At 40.2% G+C, this 16,984-nt stretch overlaps 1 pseudogene; it reads right to left on the bottom strand.

Moving 5' to 3' along the window:
• Nucleotides 1–15,185: 15,185 nt before the first annotated feature.
• Nucleotides 15,186–16,141, bottom strand: LOC106831722 (olfactory receptor 2S2-like; annotated as a pseudogene).
• Between the last annotated feature and the right edge of the window lie 843 nt (nt 16,142–16,984).

Below are 16,984 nucleotides of genomic sequence, written 5' to 3'. Positions count from 1 at the left end.
AGCTGATAACAAATAAGATCAATCGCATACAAAAACTCTAAAATTTGACTTTCCTTCCATTCTCTGTTACTAATGGCACAAAGTACATCTTTTTATATTGTGTATCTAGTAACATATTTTTATAATTAAAGTTATTTTTTACTTTTGTACTTTAACTTCTATGCCAGAATCAAACGTGGTTTACAAACTACCATTGCAGAATTATACTATTCTGCATTTGTCTATATGTTCGATTATACCAGTGAAATTTGTACTTTTATTTGGGTTCAGCAACCTTTAATTTGAACTTGAAGGATACCCTTTAGGATTTTATGTAAGGCAAGTCTAGTGGTGGTTAATTCCCTCAGCTTTTGTTTATCTGGGAAAGTCTGTATTTCTCATTCATTTTTGTTTTTTGCATTTTTTAAAATTTATTTTTATTGAGGTTATGATAGTTTACAACACTGTGAAATTTCAGTTGTACATTACTATTTGTCAGTCACCACATAGGTGTGCCCCTTCACCCTTTGTGCCCACCTCCCACCCACCTTCCTCCTGGTACACTAAATAGTTTTCTTTGTCCATGTGTTTGTTAATCTTCCACATATGAGTGAAATCATACAGTGTTTATCTTTCCCTGTCTGACTCACTTCACTTGACATAATATCCTCCAGATCCATCGATGTTGTTGCAAATGGGACAATTTTGTCTTTTTTTATGGCTGAGTAGTATTCCATTGTATATATATACCACATCTTCTTTATACAATCATCAATGAATGGGCACTTGGGTTGCTTTCACGTGTTGTCTATTGTGAATAATGCTGCAATCAACATAGGGGTGCATAAGTCTCTTCGAATTGTTGATTTCAAGTTCTTTGGATAGATACCCAGTAGTCAGACAGACGGGTCATATGGTATTTAAACTTTTAGTTTTTTGAGGCATCTTCATACTGTTTTCCATAGTGGCTGAAGCAGTTTGCATTCCCACCAGCAGTTTATGAGGGTTCGCTCTTCTCTACAACCTCTCAAACATTTCTTACTTTTTGTTTTGGTTATTATACCCATTTTAATGGGTGTAAGGTCTTATCTTAGTGTAGTTTTGATTTGCATTTCCCTGATGATTAGTGATGTTGAGCATGTTTTCATGTGCCTATTGACCATCTGTATATCTTCTTTGAAGAAATGTCTGTTCATATCCTCTGTCCATTTTTTGATCTGGTTGTTTGTTTTTTTTGTTGTTCAGTTGTGTGAGTTCATTGTATATTATGGAGATTAACCCCTTGAGGATATATGATATGTAATTGTTTCATCCTACTTGGTGGGTTACCTTTTTGTTTTGATCCTGGTTTCCTTTGCCTTGCAGAAGCTCCTTGGTATGATGAAGTCCCACTTGTTTATTTTTTATTTCCCTTGTCTGAGAAGACATGGTATTCAATAAGATCCTTTAAGATTGATCTCAAAGAGTCTACTACCTATATTTTCTTCCAGAAGTTTTATGGTTTCAGGTATTACCTTCAAGGTTTTGATCCATTTTGAGTTTATTTTTGTTTATTGTGTAAGATAGTGGTCTACTTTCATTCTTTTGCATGTGACTGCCCAGTTTTCCCAACACCATTTATTGAAGAGATTACCTTTTCTCCATGGTATGTTCTTAGCCCCTTTGTTGAAGATTGGCTGTCCATAGATGTGTGGTTTTATTTCTGGGCTTTCAATTCTGTTCCATTGATCTGTGTCTGTTTTTGTGCCAGTACCATGCTGTTTTGATTACTATAGCTTTGTAGTACATGTTGAAGTCAGGGATTGTGATGCTTCCAGCTTTGTTCTTTTTTCTTAGGGTTGCTTTAGCTATTTGGGGTCTTTTCTTGCCCCATATGAATTTTAGGATTCTTTGTTCTATTTCCATGTAGAAAGTCATTGGGATTCTGATTGACATTTCGTTGAATTTGTAGATTGCTTTGTGTTGTATGAACATTGAACTATGTTTATTCTCCCAATCCATGTGTGTGGAATATCTTTCCATTTCTTTATGCCATCATCAATTTCTTTTGATAACTTCTTATAGTTTTCATTGTATACGTCTTTCATCTCCTTGGTTGTATCTATTCCTAGATATCTTATTCTTTTTGTTGGAATTGTAAATGGGATTGTATTCTTGAGTTATCTTTCTGTTAATTCATTATTAGAGTGTAAAAATGCAACTGATTTTTTAAATTTGATTTTGTACTCTGCAAATTTACTGCAGTTGTTAATCATTTCTAATAAGTTTGCAATGGATTCTTTATGTTTCTCTCTATATAAGACCATGTCATCTGCAAACAGTGACAGTTTCACTTCTTTGTTTCCTATTTGGATTCCTTTTATTGCTTTTTCTTGCCTAATTGCTCTGGCCAAAACCTCCAATACAATGTTGAATAAGAGTGGTGATGGTGGGCACACTTGTCTTGCTCCTGTTCGCAGAGGGATTGCTTTCAACTTTTCCTTGTTGAGTATGATGTTGGCTGTGGGTTTGTCATTTATGGCCTTTATTATCTTGAGGTACTTTCCCTTCTATACCAATTTTATTGAGAGTTTATATCATAAATGTATGTTGGATCTTGTCAAATGCTTTCTCTGCATCTATTGAGATTGGTTTTTATTCTTCATTTTGTTAATGTGGTGTATCACATTGATTGGTTTGCAGATGTTGACTCATCTCTGTGGCCCTGGCATAAATCCCACTTGATCATGGTGTATGATCTTTCTAATGTATTGCTGTATTCAGTTTGCCAATATTTCATTGAGAATTTTGCCGCTATGTTCATCAGTGATATTGGCCTGTACTTTTCCTTTTTGGTGTTTCCTTGTCAGGCTTTGCTATCAAGGTGATGTTGGCCTCATAGAATGTGTTAGGAAGTGTTTTGTCTTCCTTGATGTTTTGGAATAGTTTGAGAATGATAGGTATTAAGTCCTCTTTGAGTGTTTGGTAGAATTCACCAGGGAAGCTGTCTTGTCCTGTATTTTGTTTTGAGGGAGGTTTTTGATTACTGTTTCAATCTCTTTACTTTTAGTTGGTCTACTCAGGTTATCTATTTATTCTTGATTCAACTTTGGGAGGTTGTAGGAGTCTGTGAATTTATCCATTTCTTCTAGGTTGTCCAATTTGTTGGCATATAGCTTTTCATAGTCTTCTCTTATAATCATTTGTATTTCTGAGGTATCCATTGTAATTTCCCCTTTCATTTCTAATTTTATTTAACCTTTCTCTCTCTTTTTCTTTGTAAGTCTGGCTAGGGGTTTGTCAATTTTGTTTATCTTCTCAAAGAACCAGCTCTTTGTCTCATTGATCCTTTCTACTGCTTTTTTTGTTTCAATTGCATTTATTTCTGCTCTGATTTTTATTATTTCCATCCTTCTGCTGACTTTGGGCTTTGCTTGTTCCTCTTTTTCTAATTCGCTCAGGTGTACTTTGAGACTGCTTATGTAGGATTTTTCTTGTTTGTTAAGGTGAGCTTGTATTGTGATGAATTTCCCTCTTAGGACCCCTTTTCCTGTCCCATATGAGTTGGTATTGGATGTTTGCGTTTTCATTTGTCTCCAGATATTTTTTGGTTTCTCTTTTAATTTCTTAAAAGATTTCAATGATTCAGTGGTTGTTAAGTAGCATGTTGTTTAGTCACCACAGCTTTGTCCCTTTCTCAGCTTGTTTCCTGTAGTTAATTTCTAGTTTCATAGCATTTGGTCAGAAAAGATGTTTGTTATTATTTTAATCTTCTTAAATTTATTGAGGCTTGCTTTGTTTCCCAACATACGGTTTATCCTTGAGAATGTTCCATGCGCACTTGAGAAGAATGTGTATTCTGCTGTTTTTGGATGGAGTGTTCTATATATATTTCTATTAAGTCCAACTGTTCTGTTTTTTCATTTAATTCCACTGTTTCCTTTTTGACTTTCTGTCTGGATGATCTATCCATTGATGTGAGTGGAGTGCTGAGGTCCCCTACTATTATTGTGTTATTATTAATATCCTATTTTAGGTTTCTTAATAGTTGCTTTATGTACTTTGGTGCTCCTATGTTGGGTGCATATATATTTAGAAGTGTTATTTCTTCTTGAGAGAACGTTCCTTTGATCATTATATATTGCCCTTCTTTTTTTTTAATTTTTTTTAATTTTTTCCTTTTTCTCCCCAAAGCCCCCCAGGCACATAGCTGTACATTCTCCACTGTGGGTCCCTCCAGTCGTGGCATGTGGGACGCCTCCCCAGCTCGGTCTGATGTGCAGTGCCATGTCCGCGCCCAGGACCCGAACCAACAAAACACTGGGCCGCCCGCAGCGGAGCGCGTGAACCCAACCACTCGGCCATGGGGCCAGCCCCTATATATTGCCCCTCTTTGTCTCTCTTTACCTGTCTTACCCTGAAGTCTACTTTGTCTGATATAAGTATTGCGACATGTGCTTTCTTTTGTTTGCCATTAGCTTGGAGTATCATCTTCCATCCCTTCACTTTGAGCCTGTGTTTGTCATTGGAGCTGAGATGTATTTCCTGGAGGCAGCATATTGTTTGGTCTTGTTCTTTACTCTATCTCACCACTGTCTGTCTTCTTATTGAAGAATTCAATCCATTTATGTTTAGGATTATTGTCAATATGTGAGGGCTTAATGCTGCTATTTTATCACTCATTTTCCAGTTCTCCTACATTGCCTTTGTTTCTTGTTCTCTGTATTTTGATCTACCAGTCGAGTTAAGTAGTCTTTTATGTTGTGTTTCTTTGTTTTCTCCTTATTATTTGTGCTTCTGTTCTGCTTTTCTGGTTAGGTTTGTATTAAAAATCTCATGGATAAGATAGTCCATTTTCTGATGGCCTCTTATTTCCTTAGACTAGACCAATTCAGTTCCTTTCCTCTTCCCCTCCTAAGTTGTTTTTCTCACAACTTATTCCATCTTGTGTTATAAGTTTGTGGTTAAAATGACGAGATTATCTTTGTTTTTGGTGTTTTGCTTCCCTTTGTCTTTAATGCTATACTTGAGTATTTGCTAACCTGTTCTGATTCTGTCTACCTATTTATCTCCTTACTCTGTGCTTTGTAACCCCTTTCTCCCTTTTTTTTTCAGGTGTGAGAGCCTTCTTGAGGATTTCTTGGGAGGGAGGTCTCATGGCTATGAACTCCCTTAGCTTATGTTTGTCTGAGAGAGTTTTTATTTCTCCATCATATCTGAAGGATAATTTTTCTGTATAGAGTATTCTTGGATGAAAGTTTTTGCACTTCAAAGATTTGAATATGTCATTCCAGTCTCTCCTAGACTGTAAGGCTACTGCAGAGAAATCTGCTGAAAGCCTGATAGGGATTCCTTTGTAGGTTATTTTCTTCTGCCTTGCTGCCCTTTATACTCTTTGTCATTCACTTTTGCCAGTTTAACTACTATATGCCATGTCACAGGTCTTTTTACATTGACATATTTAGAAGATCTGATATCCTCTTCCACATGGGTTTCCATATTCTTCCCTAGTTTGAATAGTTCTCTGCTATTATTTCTTTGAACAAGCTTTCTGCTCCATTCTCCTTCTCTTCTCCTTCTTGAATACCTATAATTCTTATGTTGCATTTCCTAATTGAGTCAGATATTTCTCAGAGACTTTCTTCATTTCTTTTTAGTCTTAGTTCTCTCTCCTTCTCTATCTGAAGGATTCCAACATGTCTATCTTTGATTATGTTGATACATTCCTCTATGATGTCAGCTCCACTGTTCAGGGAAGGCATATTTTGTTTTATTTCTTTCATTGTGTCTTTCATCCCTAATATTTCTGATTGATTCTTCTTTATAGTTTCAATCTCTTTGGTGAAGTAGCTCCTGAACTCATTTAATTGTTTCTCTACATTCTCTTTTAACTCATTGAGTCTTTTTACGATAGCTATTTTGAATTCGTTGTCATTTAGATTACATATTTCTGTGTCCCCCAGACTAATTGCTGGGTACTTGTCATTTTGTCTCTGTTCTGGAGATCTAATATAATGTTGGATATTGCTAGAGGGAGTGACTCTGTGTTTTTAGCATCCTGGTGTTATTTGGTTGCAGTTACCACCTATCACCACTGGGTGGGGGGTCAAGAGCTGCATATTCTGAGCCCTCTACCTTCAACTGAGATCTCAGGCAGTGGAGCCTGGCTGGGTGGGTGGAAGGAGGTGTGCTTTCTCCTGCCTGCTCTTGGGGTTTTATCACTCCACTCTCACTATCTGCTCTCCTGGGCTGTTGGCTTGGTGAGGTCACCTCCTGTGAAAATTTTGCCCTCATAGAGGGCTTCCTTCTAGGCTGCAAGGGCCCACCAGGGATCCTTGGTGATCCCACAAATGAACGCCCCCTCTCCATTCCTTCCTTCATGGATCCTCCTGTGGTCCCAATTGCAGTCTTTAGGGGAGGAAGTGAAGTTTTCTCTTACCCCATTCCACTTTCTCCAAAGGGGCTCCAGCCTCTCCACCCTCTGTCATATGGCTGCATGGGTCTCTCCAACATTTCTCCAGTTGTGTTTGGATGTCTTCTGTTTTCGTATGAATGTCCTTTTCATTGTAGGTTGGTGGGGAGAGATTACTGGAGCAGCTCACTCTGCCATGATGCTGATGTCATTCCACAAATTTTTTTCTGATGAGTGGAGCAAAAATATTCTTATAGAATTTCTCATTTTCTTGGCAACAGCGGTATGTATCATATTTGAGTTGGGTGGTGCCTCTGGATTGGGGAAGCCCTGGGGGATGGAGAGGAAGGGCAGGCTAACCAGGTGGAGCCCTCCTCCCTCCACTCTCTCCCACCTCCATTCTACCCTGACTCCTGCCCCGCTTCCACCGAAGCAGACCCACTTTACATTTGGAGTTTCAGCTTACAGATTTCATTGGGAATTTGCTCACTAGAATAAAAGCCTGAAAATCACTGACCCAGAATTGTGAAGTTGAAATAATATATTTGTTTGAATACGTACAATAACATGAGAGTATGCCTGGCCCCCAAAGGAGTTTATCCATTCTGATCATTTTCATTTGGGGGACTTTAGGAATGGGTTCCTATATGGTATAGCGCCATAGCAATAATTGTTCAGAAAGACTGATGACCTAGGCGATGAAAAATTTCCCATCCTGTCTCTTCTTGCTGTTAATGCACCTTTGTTCTTTTTTTAACTTTTTATTAAGATTATGATAGTTTACAACCTTGTGAAATTTCAGTTGTACATTATTGTTAATCATGTTGTAGGTGCACCACTTCACTCTTTGTGCCCTCTCCCCACCCCCCCTTCCCCTGCTAACCATCAATCAATTCTCTTTGTCTCTATGTTTAACTTCCACCTATGAGTGGAGTCATACAGAGTTTGTCTTTCTCTGTCTGGCTTATTTCACTTAACATAATACCTTCAAAGTCCATCCATGTTGTTGTGAATGGGATGATTTTGCCTTGTTTTATGGCTGAGTAGTATTTCATTGTATATATATACCATATCTTCTTTATCCAATCATCAGTTGATGGGCCTTTAGGTTGCCTCCACGTCTTGGCTATTATAAATAATGCTGCAATGAACATAGGGGTGGATGGGACTTTTGGAATTGTTGATCTCAAGTTCTTTGGATAGATATCCAGTAGTGGGATAGCTGGGTCATAAGGTATTTCTATTTTTAATGTTTTGAGAAATTGCCATACCGTTTTCCATAGTGGCTGCACCAGTTTGCATTCCAACCAACAGTGTATGAGGGTTCCTTTTTCTCCACAACCTTTCCAACAGTTGTCACTTTTTGTTTCGGTAATTTTTGCCATTCTAACAGGTGTAAGGTGATATCTTAATGTACTTTTGATTTGCATTTACTTGATGATTAGTGATGGTGTGCATCTCTTCATGTGTCTATGGGCTATCCGTATAGCTTTTTTGGAGAAATGTCTGTTCATGTCCCCTGCCCATTTTTTGATCTGGTTGTTTGATCTTTTGTTGTTGAGCTGTGTGAGTTCTTTATATATTATGGAGATTAACTCTTTGTTGGATAAATAACTTGTATATAATTTTTCCCAATTAGTGGGTTGTTTTTTGGTTTCAATCCTGTTTTCCCTTGCCTTGAAAAAGCTCTTTAGTCTGATTAAGTCTCATTTGTTTGTTCTTTCTATTGTTTCCCTCATCTGAGGAGTTATGGTGTCCGAAAAGATTCTTTTGAAACTGATGTCAAAGAGTGTACTGCCTGTATTCTCTTCTAGAAGATTTATTGTTTCAAGCCTAATCTTTAGGCCTTTGATCCATTTTGAGTTTATTTTTGTGAATGGTGAAAAAGAATGGTCAATTTTCATTCTTTCACATGTGGCTGTCCAGTTTTCCCAGCACCATTTGTTGAAGAGACTTTCTTTTCTCCATTGTAGGCCCTCAGCTCCTTCGTCAAAGATTAGCTGTCCATAGATGTGTGGTTTTATTTCTGGGCTTTCAATTCTGTTCCAATGATCTGTGCACCTGTTTTTGTATCAGTACCATGCCATTTTGATTACTGTAACTTGTAGTATGCTTTGAAATCAGTGATTGTAATGGCTCCGGTTTTGTTCTTCTTTCTCAGAATTGCTTTAGCAATTCGGAGTCTTTTGTTGCCCCATATAAATTTTAGGATTCTTTGTTCAATTTCTGTAAAGAATGTCATTGGGATTCTGATTGGGATAGCGTTGAATTTGTAGATTGCTTTAGGTAGTATGGCCATTTTAACTATGTTTATTCTTTCAATCCATGTGCATGGGATGTCTTTCCATCTCTTTATGTCGTCATCAATTTCTTTCAGGAAAGTCATGTAGTTTTTGTTGTATAGATGTTTCACTTCCTTGGTTAAATTTAACCCAAGGTATTTTATTCTTTTTGTTGTGATTGTGAATGGGATTGAGTTCTTGAGTTCTTTTTCTGTTAGTTCATTGTTAGCATATAGAAATGCTACTGATTTTTGTATGTTGATTTTATACCCTGCATCTTTGCTGTAGCTGTTTATTATTTCTAATAGTTTTCCTATGGATTCTTTGGGGTTTTCTATATATAAGATCATGTCATCTGCAAACAGTGAGAGTTTTACTTCTTCACTGCCTATTTGGATTCCTTTTATTTCTTTTTCCTGCTGAATTGCTCTGGCCAACACCTCCAGTACTATGTTGAATAAGAGTGGTGAAAGTGAGCACCCTTGTCTTGTTCCTGTTCTCAGAGGGATGGCTTTCAGGTTTTGTCCATTGAGTATGATCTTGGCTGTGGGTTTGTCATATATGGCCTTTATTATGTTGAAGTACTTTCCTTCTATACCCATTTTATTGAGAGTTTTTATCATAAATGGATGTTGGATCTTGTCGAATGCTTTCTCTTCATCTATTGAGATGATCGTGTGGTTTTTGTTTCTCATTTTGTTAATGTAGTGTATCACGTTGATTGACTTGCGGATGTTGAGCCATCCCTGTGCCCCTGGTATAATCCCACTAGATTGTGGTGTATAATCTTTTTGACATATTGCTGTATTCGGTTTGCCAAAACTTTGTTGAGGATTTTTGCATCTATGTTCATCAGTGATATTGGCCTGTAGGTTTCCTTCTTTGTGTTGTCCTTGTCAGGTTTTGGGATCAGGGTGATGTTGGCTTCATAGAATGTGTTAGGGAGTGCTCCATCTTCCTCAATTTTCTGGAATAGTTTGAGAAGGATAGGTATTAAATCTTCTTTAAATGTTTGGTAGAATTCTCAGAGAAGCCGTCTGGTCCTGGAGTTTTATTTTTGGGGAGGTTTGGGATTACTGTTTTGATTTCTTTACTTGTGATTGGTTTATTCAGATTCTCTATTTCTTCCTGTTTCAGTTTTGGGAGGTTGTAAGAGTCTAAGAATTTGTCCATTTCTTCTAGGTTGTCAAATTTGTATTCTCTTATGATCCTTTGTATTTCTGTGGTATTTGTTGTGATTTCTTCTCTCTCGTTTCTAATTTTATTTATTTGAGTCTTCTCTCTTTTTTTCTTGGTGAGTCTGGCTAAGGGTTTGTCAATTTTGCTCATTTTTTAGAAGAACCAACTCTTCATTTCATTGATCCTTTCTACTGTCTTTTTTGTTTCAATATCATTAATTTCTGCTCGAATTTTTATTATTTCTCTCCTTCTACTGACTTTGGGCTTGGTTTGTTCTTCTTTTTCTAATTCTGTTAGATGTCATTTGAGATTGCTTATCTGAGATTTTTCTTGTTTGTTGAGGTGAGCCTGTATTGCAATGAATTTCCCTCTTAGGACTGCTTTTGCTGCATCCCAAATGAGTTGGTATGGCATGTTTTAATTTTCATTTGTCTCCAGATAATATTTGATTTCTTCTTTAATTTCTTCAATAATCCATTGTTTGTTCAGTAGCATGCTGTTTAGTCTCCTAAACATTTTTTCCCCTTTCCCAGCTTTATTCTTGTAGTTGATTTCTAGTTTCATAGCATTATGATCAGAAAAGATGCTTGATATTATTTCAACCCTCCCAAATTTGTTGAGGCTTGCTTTGTTTCCCAAGGTATGGTCTATCCTTGAGAATGTTCCATGTGCACTTGAGAATAATGTGTATCCTGCTGTTTTTGGATGGAGTGTTCTATATATACCTATTAGGTCCAACTGGTCTAATTTTTCATTTAATTCTATAATTTCCTTGTTGGCTTTCTGTCTGGATGATTTATCCATTGGTGTTAATGGAGTGTTGAGGTCCCCTCTATTATTATATTGTTGTTGATGTCTTCTTTTAGTTTTGTTAATAGTTACTTTACAAACTTTGGTCCTCCTGTGTTGGGTGCATATATGTTTATAAGTGTTATGTCATCTTGGTTAAGTGTCCCTTTTATCATTATAAACTGCCCCTCTTTGTCTTTCTTTATGTTTTGCTTTGAAGTCTACTTTGTCTGATATAAGTATGGTGACACCTTCTTTCTTATGTTCCTTATTAGCTTGGAGTATCGTCTTCCATCCCTTCACTCTGAGTCTGTCTTTGTCTTTGGGGCTGAGGTGTGTTTCCTGGAGGCAGCATATTGTTGGGTCTTGTTCTTTAATCCGTCCTACCACTCTGTGTCTTTTGATTGGAGGTTCAATCCGTTTACATTTAGAGTGATTATTGAAATGTGGGGGCCTAACGCTGTCATTTTATCACTTGTTTTCTGGTTCTTTTGCATTTCCTTTGTTTCCTGTCCCATGATTTTTGGACTACTAATTGAGGTAGGTAGATTTCTATATTGGTTATTTTCTTATTTGAAATTTATGTCTTTATTCTTGTTATTTGTTTAGTGGTTACCAAGTGGTTTGTGCAAAACATCTCACAGATGAGATAGTCCATTTTCTGATAGCCTCTTATTTCCTTAGATTAAGACCTTCTCTCCTTTTCCTCTTCTCCTTCTTGGTTGTTATTGTCAGATTTTTTTTCTTCCTTCTTGTGTTGTGAGTTTGTGGTTAAAATGACAAGACTATATTTATCCTTGGTGTTTCCATTCCTTTTATCTTTAATGTTATCCTTGACTTTTGCTAACCTGTTCTGATGGAGAGCTGCAACTTTCTGATTTTGTCTTTCTACTTATCTCCTATGCTCTGGGTTTTGTAGCCCTTTTCCTTTTTTTTTTGACTTTTCAGGTATGAGGATCTTCCTGAGCATTTCCTGTAGAGGAGGTCTTGTGGCAATGAACTCCCTTAACTTTTGTTTATCTAGGAAGGTTTTTATTTCTCCATCATATTTGAAGGATATTTTGACTGGATAGAGTATTCTTGGCTGTAAGTTTTTGTCCTTCACAGTTTTGAATATATCATTCCACTCTCTTCTAGCCTGTAAGGTATCTGCTGAGAAATCTGCTGACAGCCTTATGGGGGTTCCTTTGTAGGTTATTTTCTTCTGCCTTGCTGACTTTAGTATTTTCTCTTTGTCATTTACTTTTGCAAGCTTCACTACTATATGCCTTGGGGTTGGTCTTTTAACATTGATAAAGTTTAGAGATCTATTGGCTTCTGTCACATGGAGTTCCATCTCTCTCCCCAGGTTTGGAAAGTTCTCAGCCATTATTTCTTTGAACAGGCATTCTGCCCCCTTCTTCTTCTCCCCTCCCTCTGGGATACCTATAATCCTTATGTTGCATCTCCTAATTGAGTCAGATAATTCTTGGAGAGTTTCTTCATTTCTTTTTAGTTTTAGTTCTTTCTCCTCCTCTATCTGCAGCATTTTTATATTCCTATCCTCCAAATTGCTAATTCTGTCCTCCATATTATCCACCCTACTGTTCATAGAGTCCAGATTTTTCTTAATCTCCTCCATTGTCTTCTTCCTCTCCAGTATTTCTGATTGGTTCTTCTTTATGGTATCAAGCTCTTTTGTGACATAGCTCCTGAACTTGTTGAGTTGTCTATCTGTATTCTCTTTTAACTCGTTGAGTTTTTAAATGATGGCTGTTTCGAATTCATTGTCATTTAGGTTGTAGATTTCATTGTCTTTGGGATTGTTTTCTGGGTACTTGTCATTTTCCTTCTGCTCTGGAGATTTAATATATTTTTTCATACTGCTTGATGGCATGGATTTATGCCTCCGCATAGAGATAGAGTTTAGTTACTGCTTCCACTTGCTTCTACTGGAGTGGGGGGGAGCTGTTTATTAATCTGCACTGACCGGGATCCCTGTCAGCTATTGCTGCTCGGACCTGAGCCCCTCCTTGTAGTCACAGTGGTCCTGTGGGGTTCCTCGTCAACTGTGGGGACAATCGCAAGGGGGCCTCAGGTTGCTGGTGCCTACTGTCACAGACCACCTAGACGTGCTCCCTCCTTAGGGTCTGCAGTGGTGTTATGGGCTTTCCCAGTGGCCAGGAGCAGGATCACCTATATTCGCAGCTCTGTCACTCTCAGGGCCCACAAAATCTCATTTGTCCACTATGGGCCACAGCAGAGCTATGGGTATCTACTGCAGTCTGTGGTTAGCTCACCCAGCTTTGCTACTTCTGCCTCAGGGTCTTCCAGCCTTGTGATTGCCGGGAAGGGCCTCTCCACTAATGCTGCCCAGAGGCTTTTGCTGTGGCTGCTGTGAGACCATGGATTTTCCCCCGGACCACAGAGCAGGGCAGCTGGGACTCCAACACGCCCCCATCCTCGCACACAGTCACACTGGGTGTCCCTTGCCCCCTCTGGGGCACAGCTGAAGTCCATGAGTCAGAGGTGGCTGGCGGGCTGCTGCCCTCCCTGGGATCCTCCTCTCCCGGAGCCTCCCAGCATTCTGAATGCTGGGCGGAGCCTCTCCACTAATGGTGAGTAGAGGCTTTCCCTGCCACTGGTGCAGGACTGTGGACTTTCCCCCTAGGCTTAGGGGCAGTCACAGGGGTTTTAGGTAGGGCTGTAGTCACCTGTTTCCACCGTTGCTCCACCAATACCCGCACATGCCCGCCTTTTGTGCTTGGCAATGCTGTGAGCATGTCCGCTGGAAGAAATTTGCTTGCAGGTACTAGGCTGTCCAGGGGTCGGGGGTTGGAGAGTTTTCACCTATCTCCACCTTCTTCTGGGGGGAAGTTGGTCTGCCTTCCGATGTATAGCAGCACAGGTCTCTCAGGCATCCTGAGATGTGGTGTGGATAGCCTTTGTTGACCGATGAATGTCCAATTAGTTGTAGATTCGAAGGGGGAGAGACAAAGAAAACTGCTCACTCTGCCATTTTGCTGATGTCGTCCACATCTTGTTGTTTTTGAAAGCATGGGCCAGGAGAAGGCTGACTGACTTTGAAAGGCAAGGAATGTGAAGTTGGAGGGTTGGAGCAGAGGTAGCCATTGTTCCTAGAGAAAACATATCATGCAATTTCTAACTTAACAGTTACATCAGGATCATTTAATTTGTAATAGAAAAGGACATGGCTGCCATTACTCAGGGGGAAAGGAAATGAGTAGATGACAGCTTACAAGAAGGGGACCTTGTTAGGTTAGTCTGGTGTAGACTGATGTCAGGCACCCTGGGGAAATAGAGTTAGCTTAGCAGTGTCATTATTATTCCCAAAGTATTTTCAAAAATATCACATTCTTTCATTGCTGGAATAAACTAGATGATGCTCTCGACATAGTTTAGTACCTGCCAGCTGGGTAATGCTGGGCGATTGGGGCGCAGGAGGAAGAACTGGGGCTGTCTAGGCTGGAGGGAAATAGACTCAGGGGACCAGAAGAACTATCTTCATATATCAGAAGAAAACAGATTAGGTGTGTCCTTCCACTGCCATCTCTGAATCACTCACCTGTCTTCTGTGTCTATTGTTCTAGACAGGAACTATGTCTTGCTCATTTCTAGATGGCACAGAGCACTGTGCAGCCTTCATAATACTACTGCTAATAATTACCAGTTACAAAGCACTCATTTCTAGTATCTTGTCTAATCCCAACCAACTTAATTGTAAAATCAAGTGGTTAGGATTTAAAATATGAAGAAATAGCTGAGAGAAGCTGAGCAACCTTCCCAAAGTCATAGGTAAGAACATGCTTCCTAGTTCTTATTGTGCTAAACTATGGAGGTTCAGAAAACACTGCAGACTTTATACCTCTTGGACATTCACAGTGTACTGTACAGGCTCTGAGAATTCCTGGAGCAAAGAAACCTATCACGTTTTAGCCCCAAAGTCTTCAAACGTGTTTAATGGCTCTCTATTTCTTTCTTTTTCTTTCTCTCTCTCTCTTTCTTTCTTACCATCTATCTATCTATCTACTGACCTACCTACTTACCTATCATCTATTTTTTTTTCAGAACTTGAGTTATCATCTACCAGAATACTAGTTTTTGAACTTGTCTTTGTCTCTTCTTAGCACTTCAGGCAAACTGAATCTAGTAAACGAAAGCCCCAAGTGAAGGTTCCACTTCTTCTTTGTACCTCTGACACTTCTGGTGAATGCAGGAGGGGCGGCAACATGGCTGGGAGACCCATGCCCTCCCCTGGACTAACTCCACAGCTTAGACACTAAGGGCCATCTGGCTTGCTCTAATGTGCCTGTCTCCTTGGTTTTAGCATGTGTTCAGGATGCCTTCATACATTCAATTAGAGTATTTATTGCCTGGCATCTGTGAAGCTGTTAGACATATAGCCAAAACTTAGGAGATACACTCTGAAAAGTTAAACATTCCACGAAAATGGACTTAAGGGCAAGAGACCATTCCAGTTATCTTGACTTGGCTTTTGAATGGCAGCCATAATGACTGGAAGTCCTATGTTATACGGCAATGAGAACCACAGATGATCCCCTATATCACTGGCTGAAGTATTTCTGAGCCACCAGGTTCCTCACAGTGGCCTTCACATCCTTGTCCTCAGGCTGTAGATGATGGGGTTGAGCATGGGGGCCAGCACTCCATAGACGAGGGGCATGAACTCATCTGAGAGGTCCTCTTTGTCTGCCCCCACGGGGCTGTGGACTTGGGCTTCCTGTACTTGAAGAGGTTGGTCCCACAGAAGACGACCACGACTGTGAGATGGGCAGAGCAGGTGAAGTTCTTTTGCCTCTCCTCAGCTGAGGGGATCCACCAGATGGTAGCAATGATGAATACGTAAGAGACAAAAATGAACAGGACTGGGACCCCCAGGAAGATCACAATTGTTACCCCCATGCTGATCACATTGATGGAGATGTCAGCGCAGGCCAGCTTCAGGACAGCCAGGATCTCACAGGTAAAGTGGTCAATGACATTGTTCCCACAGAAGGCCAGCTGAATTGTCAAAGATGTGTGTATCACAAAAGCAGCACCACCAATGGCCCAGGAGCTGGCAGCCATGGGCACGTACACAGCCTTGCTCATGACCACAGGGTATCTAAGGGGGTTGCAGATGGCCACATAGCGATCCAATGTCATCATGCCCAGCAGCACACACTCTGTGGCTCCCATGGCAAAGGAGAGAAACATTTGCATGGCACAGGCTGAGAAGGAGATGGTTTCCTGGACAGATCAGGAGGCCATCCAGGACCAGAGGGATGTAAGAGGTGGTGTAGCAGATGTCCAGGAAGGAGAGGCTCCCCAGGAAGAAGTACATGGGCGTGTGCAGGTGGGAGTCAAGAGTGGTCACCAGCATGAGGACCCTGTTGCCCAGCAGGACCACCAGGTACATCAGCAGGACGAGCACAGAGAACATTTTCTCCAGCGTTGGGTGGGCTGAGAGGCCCAGGGAAATGAAGCCCACCACCGGGGAGGTCCAGCTGGCTTCTTCCATGTGATATCCCCTCTGTCATCAGCAAAGTACAAAAGCAGCACGTCAGGTTTTCCTGAGCAGAGTCCCAGGCATCCGGTATGTGGTCAAGTCCACGCTGCATAACAGCACAGTGTATGTGCGTAAGAGAAAAATAACCAAGGGAGGCAGCAGGGAAGTCCTCAGCTCCTAGATGAGAGGAGGTCAGAGCTGGAACAGAGTTTACAAGGGAGTGGCACTGGGTAAGGACCTCAAATATTCCAGCCGTATGCGAGGAATTCTCCAATGTTGCTGCATCCTCTCGTGGCCCATAAAAGCAACTGAGGCCTACAGAGGGGAAGTGGCCCATCCAAGCCCTCTGAGCCAGCTGGTGCCAGAGACAGCACTTGAACCCAGCAGAGCTAATCTGCGGTCAGGAAGGGCTTTCCCTCTGCATTATGATGAATGGCTGGACAATGCTGTGAATTCTTTCTCTTTAATGTAAATGGATAGAAATTTCATTTAATCTGAGCTTTCTTAGATTCTCAGGAAAACTCCTAAACTTAGAACTATCAAATTTTCAAGCCTTTTTAAACTTTGATTACATTTGGAAGGAGCTTGTATAAAAGTGTTAATCCACATCCAGACAGACATGCCTGGGCGAAGGCTCAGCCATCAGAAGGATTACTTCTTCAGTCTGTCCGCCACCCGCGACACAGACCTGACTGTCGTCTGCCTTGGGATTTGCCTATTTTAGATACGGATTGACAGCAATACATGGGGTGGTTCCCACAAGGGGAAGAACTTTATGAAGTCAACACTTCATGAGGTGACTGAGCCCACATGATGGCATGACAACTGGGCAGCTCACTGACCAGTCAGCTCAGT

This window comes from Equus asinus, chromosome 10 (genome assembly GCF_041296235.1).
Source record: "Equus asinus isolate D_3611 breed Donkey chromosome 10, EquAss-T2T_v2, whole genome shotgun sequence".
Classification (NCBI taxonomy): Eukaryota; Metazoa; Chordata; class Mammalia; order Perissodactyla; family Equidae; genus Equus; species Equus asinus.
Note: the sequence above shows the minus strand (reverse complement) of the source record. Positions and strands in the feature narration are given on the sequence as shown.